Genomic DNA, 10,243 nt, shown 5'->3' on the forward strand with positions numbered 1-10,243 from the left:
AAGCAGGGAACTGCTAAGGCAGCTGCACCCGATGCAACCATCACAAAACAAGAGACCCGAGAACTAGAAAGGCGAGGCTTCACCACCCATTTATCCCTCTGCCTTTCAACCAGCACCACATGTGATTATCGGCCAGGCTGGCACAATTAACTAAATCATGGTCTTATATAATGTTATTCTTGTTGTTAGGTGCCGTTGAGTCAGTTCTGAATCACGTTCTGACTCATAATGACCCTATGTACAACAGCACACAAAACTGCCCAGTCCTGTGTTATCCTCACAATTGTTCTTAAGTTTAGGATCGTTGTTGCAGCCAATGTGTCAATGTATCATCTCAAGGGTCCTATTTTTCATGGCCCTTCAACTTTACCAAACGTGAATGTCCTTTTCCAGACTTATCTGTTGATAACATGCACGGAGTATGTGAGACAAAGGCATGCCATCCTCACTTCTAAGGAGCATTCTGGCTGTACTCCTAAAACAGAGTAGTTTGTTTTTATAGCAGTCCATGACAGTTTATTTCTTTTCCATTTTTTATTTTGGAGTCTCTGCTTTCAAGTCTTTTTTTTACAGAGTTATTGACATATGATTTGTGTAACATACAGTTCAATGTTTTAAATATATTAGTAGAGTTGTGCAATCATTTCCACAATCAATTTCATTCATTCTTGCATCCATTATTATTAGCTCCCCATTTTCCCCAACTTCTCCTGCCATCACCATAAGGAGCTATTAATCTAGTTACTATTTCTATAGCTTTATCTATCCTGATTTCATATAAAGAAAAGCATACAAAAATAAAGGTCATAGCAATAATAAAATCTCAACCCAAAGGAAAGCAGAAAATTATTAAAAGTATGAAAAGTTAACAGTGGGTCAAAAGGACAAATTGAAAAAATCTTAAATTTTAACCTAACAATATCTATATCTGTAGTAATCTAGTTTCTAGTGAACTTTATCTGAGTACAAGAGTATTCATGTCCCTGATCAATGGTCCCAGGGAGTTCAATGGAGACTTCATCCATGTAGGAAGACTGCAAATGGATTTTGAGCTTTCACTGTCATCCATTGCCTTCTGCAAACCAGGTCTTAAAAAATTATACCCCAAAACAATCCTTTCATTTGGTCTTGGATTTTGTTATTTACAATTCTTGAATCACATGCTCTGGTGTGTTCCATCCATGTGGACTTTTCTGGTACCTCACATAGATGGATAGCTGCCTTTTTTTTTTAAAGACAAGCCTTTGAGACTCTACATGCTGTTTTTTATGAAAGCTGGGTACCATCTGATTTCTTCACTATACTTTGTGATATTACCCATATCTTCAGTGATCACTTCATAAGGGCAAGTATTGAGTGGGGTCAAACCATAAGAACTAATTGTTCTTAGATTAGGGTTTACTATTAAGTTCAAGCTCAAACTCCATTCATATATCTAAGGTTTATAGATTTATATATTCTTTGTCCACTTCAGCAGCAACATTATCACCTTATTGAGAAATAATATAGGTAATCTGCAGTGGACATTTTATATTTCAAATAATAGTATTGTACATCTAGTTGGTGATATAGAATTTTATATATTAGTGATAAAAGGAACTGTAGGAAAGCTTACTAGATTCAAATACATGGAACCTTTACAAATAAATGTGGATTAACAACTTAAGTGACAGAACACTGCTTAAGGAAGCAAAGTCAACATTTTCATAATGCTCATTCACTAAGGCAAAACTATGCCTGCAGAACTAAGAGATATTGAAAAAGGCAAAAGAAAATATGTATATTTCAAAATATGTATAGCAAATGTATATGGGTCTTAAATTGTCCATTATTGAACAACCTTGAAAGCAAGAGGTTTGAACTTAAGTCCAAGGATTTCCAAGTCCATGATAGTGAGATAAGGGTCATTTACTTTTCATGCTGGAGTGTTTCAGCTTTAAGTCCAAAATAGTACTTCCGTTCCTTTTATCAGAAACGTGTGTTTAAAGTAAAGTCTGACTCATTTAGAAGGATTTCTAAATCAGATCCTTCTGATATTGCCTATGAAAACAGTGAAGTTTTGAAACAGCAAAGTCTAAAGTCTACGTAGTGTATAGCACACACCCTGGTTCCTCAAGGGTAGAAAGGAAATTTGGTCAAAAAGCATAACTAACAGCACTTTGCAGAATGAATTCTCCCATTGAGGGTGTATACTTGAAATGGTAAGCATTTTTCATAGGGGCAAACTGCCCCTTCCTAGTTTACCTACTAACAGAAGTGAAATCACCCTCTCTGAGACAGACATTTATACCTCCTCCTCTTGTCCTAAATTTCCATTGAAGTTCACTGAAGATCACTATATGATTGTCTATTAAATTGGAATGATATTGGGAAAATGTTATTTGACTGGATCTATTTGGTCTTCTTCCAGCCCCCACTAAATTAAAAAGCTGATCCCAGCTGGGATGAGGCCTCCTTTTGAAGTGGCTTTAGAGGTGTACCAATGAGCTCATTATAAATAGTTCATAAGCATTAGACCAAAAGTCCCACAACATTGCTTGGGAGACAAGATTAAATTATTACATGCCCTAAGAACAGATGCCAGACTTGGTTTTAGTGTTTATCCTTATAGTAGTGGTTTGATATAATATTTTTCTTTTTGAGATTGACTAGCTTTGATCAGCATAATGTTCTCCAGATCCATCATTTTGTGAGATACTTTGTGGTTCAACAATATTTTTTTGTGATGTGTGTGTGTGTGTGTGTGTGTGTGTGTGTGTGTGTGTAATCTCAAAATTTTTATCCATTATTCTACTGATTGGCTTTTGGTCGGTTTCCAAATTCTTGCTATTGTGAACAGTGCTATGATGAATATAGGTGTGTATAAGTCCATTCTTGTTATGTCTCTCTCTTCTTTAGGGTATTTCCCAGCATTGCTAGATTAAATGGAATTTGTAGTTCCAGTTTTTTGAGGTATTGACATAATGCTGTTGACACAATGCTGATATATACAACCACAGAGGTTGTATATATTTCAGACCTACCAGAAATGGATGAGAGTTTTACTCTCTCCACACCCTATACAGCATTTGTTGTTTTCTGTTTTGTTTTTCAGAAATGGGTCATCATTGTAGGTGTAAGGTGATAGTTCATCATTGTTTGGATTTGTATCTCCCAGATGGCTAATGATTGTGAATATTTTTCATGCGTTTGTTATGTCATTCATGCGAATGTCATTTTCAGTGAACTATTTATTCATGTATTTTGCACCCTTTAAATTGGAATATTTATTTTTCTTATCGAGGTATTACAGTTTTCTATAGCTTTTAGAGATTAGCCCCTTGTCTCTTGTATCATTGCTAAAGTTTTTTCTCCCATTCTTTAGGCTCTCTTTTATCCTTTTGATGAAGTCTTTTGATGCATGAAATGATCTTATTTTTAGTAGATCCCACTCATCTATTTTGTCTTCTTCTGTATGTGCTTCCTTTGCTATGTTAGATTTTATGTTTATGTCCTGTAATAGGGCCCTTACATTCCCCTATTTTCTAATGCTGATCTTTCTAGCTATGAGATTTAGATTTTGATCCATCCTGAGTTTGTTTATATACATGGGTTCAGATATGGCTCCACTTTCATTGTTATGCAGATGGAGATCCAATTTAGCCAACACCATTTGTTGAAGAGACAATATCTTCCTACTTAATATTTTGGCCCTGTGTCAAAGAGCAGTTGCTTGTAGTAGTATAAGCTACAGGTCTTTTCAGTACTAGGATTTAGTTAATTTAGTAACTGGTTCACTGCCCTAATGACTCTTTTAAGTATAAAAAACTGAAATACTGAAATGTTATTTATTATTTTGTACTATTTATACATAAATTAGAACAATAAAAGAAGTACACAAAACTATTTTATAATAATGCTAGAATATTAATTTAAAAAGAGTAAATATTTCCTTACCAAAAAAACTAACAAAATTGTTATTTAAGATATTTCTATATTGCTTGTTTGGTGTCCCCACTTGTAATATTCTTTGCTTTTCTCTGAGCATCACTGGTTATATGATTTATCCTTAATTATTTTTTCACTGTAGGAATAGGATCCTATTCCTTTAGAGGTAGACCAAATAGATAATAGTCATTGTGTTTGATACATTAGAAACAGTTAAGTATTGTGGTAGTTACATAATCTGTTGTTAATTTAATAGGACTAAGAGTGAAGGGGTGGAGTCTAGCTTTTCAATTAGGATGGAGCTTGATGATCTCATTTGGAGGTGCTAAGGAGTTAAATGACTCATGGGACACACGCTCACTCCCTGCAAGACAAGCTTACTGACAAGCCACATGAAGACAGGCTGATGACAGCCAGAGCCTTGGAGCTGGAGAAACCATGGGGAGACCCCTGGCAGCACTGAGATGCTTCCACTGCCACTGGACCCACAAGACTTCCCACCCACTGGCCTGTGATCATCCTGCATTCGACATCATTGTATGTGTTTCATGAGTCTGAAAGGGACTTTATTGATCGGTACCGGACATATGGGCTAATATTAGATTTATGGACTTAATCCGGACAGGGCTGGGTTGTTTTCTCAATATTCATGAGATTGACAGGCTAGACTCTACCCCATTCACTCTCAATAGTCATTTGCTCTGGTACATTAAGCTCTTTCTTATACACATATGAGTGTCGATGAATTTGTTTCTTTATTCTGCACAGACTAACCCTGGTGTCTTCTCTAAACATGTTATGCTCATCTTTGAAAACCACCACCTTTCTGCTTCTACTGAAGTTACAGCAATTGTTCTGACAATATTTTTCCCTTTCTGAACACTTTCAGAAATTGCATAATTCATGGAATATTTTTATTATTTCACTCATGGGTGTAACACAAAGCTGAAGCAATTGATAGTGTATCATCCTCTGGTTGTTTGGCACTTTTCTCTTTATGTTATGTTTGTTTGCTGAAGTAACAAGCAAAAGGGAATAAAAATGTAGATTTCATCGAAAGCATAACAAGTTTTTTTTAAATGAATAGATAAATATCACAAGTATAGTTCAGTCTAATTTCTTATATTATAGATGGAATGAAAATTACTATTAGTGCTTAGAATATGCAGATGAACATTTAAAAATGTGTAGGGAATGTAAATTTGTTATTTCTTTATTGGGCAGCTGCCCAGCCACCCACCTTAAAAAGAACCCTGATTACAAGTTCCATGTTAACAATTGGTTCACTGAACTCAACAGAAAAATAGGTATCAGTTCTGCTGAACCAGTACGAACCACTCAATTCTATCACTGGGTCTCTATCTATCTATCTATCTATCTATCTATCTATCTATCTATCTATCATCTATCTATCTATCTATCTATCTATCTATCTATCTATCTATCTATCTATCTATCTATCTAATTGTAGTAGTACCAAGCTGTTTTTAACTACTATGGCTGTGTTTAATTTTTATGGTTGAATAGTGTGGGGTCTCCAACTTTGACCTGTTTCTTAAGTAGTTCTTGCCTGAGCCTCTTCTCTCTCCATATGAAGTTGGTAATTAGTTTTTCCATTTCTTTTTTTTTCGTTTGGAAATATATCTCACTCAATATTCAGAGATAAAAAGGTTAACTATTCTTTCCATTATTTTCTGTAGGTAAGTCCTTTTTCAATATTGAAATCGGATGGCAATTTATTTCTGGCATTTTCCCAAGCTACTCTGAACAAGATGATCAAGGCCATCATAACACAACATATTACAACATAAAGACTATTCTGTTCACCAATTCTGGCACACTTGCAAAATATACCCTATGGTCCAGTTTTATTTCTACCCAGGACACTGGGAGCCAAGAATCGAATATAAGCACAGGTACATGTAAGCAGCAAGATTATAGTCAACAAAATCTGAAAATTGAAAATTGTAGACATAGTGAGACCAGTGAAGCCCCAGCCTCATCACCTTTTCCAGTTTTTCTATTTCTTAAATAATAAAATTGGGATTTGGATCAGAATTGCATTGTATTTATAGACAGCTTTGTGTTGTATTGACATTTTCATGATATTAAGCCTTCTTGTCCATGAACATGAGAAATTATAACACACTTATGGAAGTCTCTTTTGGCTTCTTATAATACTATGATAATATTTCCTATGTAAAAATCTTTCGTTTCTCTGGTTAGATTTGTTCCTATATGTTCTAACTTTTCTGTGGCTATTGGAAATGGAATTGTTTTCATAATGTCTTTTTCAGAGCTCTCTTCATTAGTATACAGGAATCCAACTGATATTTACTTGTTAATCTTGTATCCTGTCATATTGAAGAATCTTTCTATTTTTCAACAATCTTTTCCCCAAATATTTGGGGTTTTCAACATATAAAATTATATCATCTACAAATAGTAAGAGTCTTACAACCTCTTTGCCCAACTGTATTCCTTTGATTTATTTTTGCTCTGTATTGGTTCTGGTTAAGATGTGAGTGGTGATACAGGGAGGGTAGAGGGAGGGTGCATTAGAAAGAGGGAACCAATTACAAGGATCTACATATAACCTCCTCCCTGGGGGATGGACAACAGAAAAGTGGGTGAAGGGAGATGTCAGACAGGGCAAGATATGACAAAATAATAATTTATAAATTATCAAGGTTTCATGAGGGAAGGGGAGTGAGTAGAAAAGTGAAAAATGAAGACCTGATGCCAGGGGCTTAAGTGGAGAGCAAATGTTTTGAGAATGATGAGGGCAATGAATGTACAAATATGCTATACATAATTGATGTATGTATGGATTGTGATAAGAGTTGTATGAGCCCCTAATAAAACGATTAAAAAAATGACTAGGACAGTGTTCAATAAAGTGGTGGTAGGGGCCATCATTGTCAAGTTCCTGTTAGTATGGAAAATGGTTTACAGTTTTTTCCCTGTTAAGCAGGATGTTGGCCATTGGAGTTTTATACGTGGCTTTTATTATGTTGAGAAGGGTCTCCTCTATCCCTATTTTATTGAATATTTTTATCAGGAATGAGTGTTGGATATTGTTAAATGCCTTTTCTTTGTTCAATGATAAGATAATTTAGTTTTTATTTTTTGTCTTATGCAGTACATTATATTGATTTTTCTAATATTGAACAATCGTGTACCTACCTGGTAAGAATCTACTTGATCCTGGTATATTTTTTGGGGGGGTGTTGAGAATATTTATTGGCCAGGATTTTGTTGAAATTTGTGATTTTATGTTAATAAGTTATGAAAATGTAGTTTTCTATCCTTGTGGCATCCTCACCTTATTTTCATATCAGGTATATGCTCGTTTCATAAAATGAGTTCAGGAATATGTTGTTTCTATCCTGATGAACTGTCCTTTCTTGAGAAGGTATACTGAGTTTGATTAATGTATTCTATGGTCTTTCATTCGGAGCATATGTGTTTAATATGGTTGGGCCTACTTGTTCTGTTGTCTCTTTAATCATTTTGTAGTTTCTTTTTTTTTTTGTCTTTTGTCTTTCATGATTTTGTGAGTATTGAGATTTATTTTATCAGAGATTAATATTGCCACTCTAGCTTTTTTGACTGCCATTAACTTGGTCAAATTTTCTTCATCCTTTGATTTTGAACTTTTTTTTTCCTCCTTGTGTTTAAAGTGTGTCTTTTTAGGCAACATATTGATGGGTCTTGTTTTCTGATTTAGTCTGCTCATTCTCTGTCTCTTGACTAGTTCACTTAATGAACTGAAATTCACTGTCATTATTATTGCATGTGTGTATGCTGTTGTTATTTTGCTGTGTGGTTTGTGTGTGTGGTTTTATTGGTTTACTTGTTGTTCCTCTATTTCTGTGTTGTTTTGAGCACCGTTTCCATTATACTATTTTCTAATTGTTGTTCATCAGTACTCTGCTCTCAGGTTTGTCAGCTGCTAATGTTGATTCTCAGCACAAAATGTTTCCATTAAAATTTCTTTTGTGATGCTCTACTTCTTTTTACAAATTCCTTTGTCTTTTTTGTCTGTAAATACCATAATCTCTCCATCGTGTCTGTGGAATAGTTTTCCTAGATCTAAGATTCCTAGATATAAGCTTCTTGGTTGGCCATGTGGGGCAGAACTTTATGTCGTTCCGTTGTCTTCTTACCTGCATGATTTCTGCTGAAAATCCAAACTCTTAGTTTTATTGGTTTTCCTTTGTGGGTGACTCTCATAGGATACAACCCTGCTGCACACGTTTCTTGGTTTAAAATCAAGTAATATTCTCTTGCTCTGCTCACACAACTGCCTCTTAATCCAAGTACAAGTTCCACATGAGCACAATGAAGTGCTCTGGAATTCTCATTCTTCTTAATGTTATCCATAGTTTGTTATGATCCATAGAGTCGAATGCTTTGTCATAGTCAAAAAACACAAATAAATATTTTTTTATTCTCTACTTTCAGCCATGATCCATTTGACATCAGCAATGATATACCTTTACTCTGAAACCACCTCTGAATCCTGTCTGAACCTCTGGCAGCTCCCTCTCAATGTACTGTTGCAACAAGTGTTGGATGATTTCAGTAAAATTTATTTGTATGTAATATCAATGATATTCCTCTATAATTTGATCATTCTGTAGACTCATCTTTCTTTGGAATTGATACATTTATGGATCTCTTCCAGTCAGTTGGTCAAGTACATATCTTCCAAATTTCCTGGCATAGAGAAATGTTTCCAATGTTTATCAGCTTGTTGAAACATTTCCATTGGTATTCCATCAATTCCTGAAGTTTTGTTTTTGGCTAATACTTTCAGTGCGGCTTAAACTTCTTCCTTTAGCACCACTGGTTTTTGCTACATCCTGAATGGTGGACTGTTAACTACTTCATTTTGAAACATTGTCTCCATGTATTCTTTAAATCTTCTTTGGATACTTTCTGCATCATTCAATATTTTGTCTATAGAATATTTCAATATTGTAACTTGGGGCTTGAATTATTTTCTTGGGTTCTTTCAGTTTAAGATATACTGAGTGTGTTTTCACTTTTGGTTTTCTAACTCAGGTATTTCCACAAATCATTATAGTATTTTACTTTGTCATCTCGAGTTGCCCTTTGAAATGTTCTGGTCAGCACTTTGGCTTAATCATTTCTTCCTTTTGCTTTACTCTATGATTAACAGAAAGTTTCAGAATATATTCTGACATATATTTGATCTTTTATTTCTTTCCTGTATTTTAAATGGCCTTTTGCTTTCTTCATAAATGATGTCCCCGGGGTCTTTGTTATTAGCGTGTATTGTATCAAATCTATTCTTGAAATGGTCTCAAAATTCAGGTGGCATAGATGCAAGGTTGCACTTCAGCTCTCTTGGACTCGTTTTTACTTTCCTCAGCTTTAACCTGAACCTAAATATGATCTGTTGATGGTCTGTTCCACAGTCAGTCCCTGGCTGGTTTTAGCTATTTATTTTGGGCTTCTCCATTTTTATTCCCACAGATGTGGTCAATTTTATTTCTGTGCATTCCATCTTGAGAAATCCATGTTGACTTTTGTGTTGTTGAAAAAAATTATTTGTTAAGAACAAGTCATTGGTCTTGGAAAATTCTATCACGTGGCCTTCAGCTTTGTTTCTATCACCAAGAACATTATTTTACAAGCAATGTTCCTTCCTTTTTACTTCCAACTTTTGCATTCTAATAATTAGCAATGCATCTTGATTGCATGTTTGATCAATTTCCAATGGGAGACAGTGGTAGAAATCTTCAATTTCTTAAGCACTAGTTTTTGTGTTAGGTGCATAAATTTGAATAATAGTTGTATTGATTGTATTTCCTTGAAGGCAGATAGGATAATTCTATCAGACAGCCTTGTACTTCAAGATTGATTTTGAAATGTTCTTTTGGACAATGTATGCCGGGCTATTCCTCTTCATTGTGACCTTCCTGGCACAGTCAATAATTTGTTTTTCAGATTCAAACGGCCAATGCCAGTCTGTTTCAGTTCACTATCTTTATGCTTTTCATTTCATTTTTAAGCACTGCTAATTTTCCTAAATGTACACTCCACACATTTCAAGTTCTAATGATTCGCAGACTTCTGCAGTTGTTTCGCCTTATTTTGAGTCATAACCCATCCACAAATGATGACACTGAAGCCTTCACTCCCATATACTTTACCCCGCTAACTTCACCATGGTCAACCCCTCCTCAGTCACATGTCAACTGCCCTCCAATCATAGAAGCCCATCCTGTGGCACTCTCTCTGACAATGTTCTTCTTCCATTCATCAGGCCTTCAGTGTCTGACGA

The 10,243-nt window shown here is 35.0% G+C and overlaps 1 pseudogene; it reads right to left on the reverse strand.

Annotated features, from left to right (window-relative positions):
* Positions 1–5,614: 5,614 nt before the first annotated feature.
* Positions 5,615–5,902, reverse strand: LOC101652954 (annotated as a pseudogene).
* Positions 5,903–10,243: the final 4,341 nt, after the last annotated feature.

Source organism: Echinops telfairi, unplaced genomic scaffold (genome assembly GCF_000313985.2).
Source record: "Echinops telfairi isolate 266 unplaced genomic scaffold, ASM31398v2 ScPeMD7_44;HRSCAF=162, whole genome shotgun sequence".
Classification (NCBI taxonomy): Eukaryota; Metazoa; Chordata; class Mammalia; order Afrosoricida; family Tenrecidae; genus Echinops; species Echinops telfairi.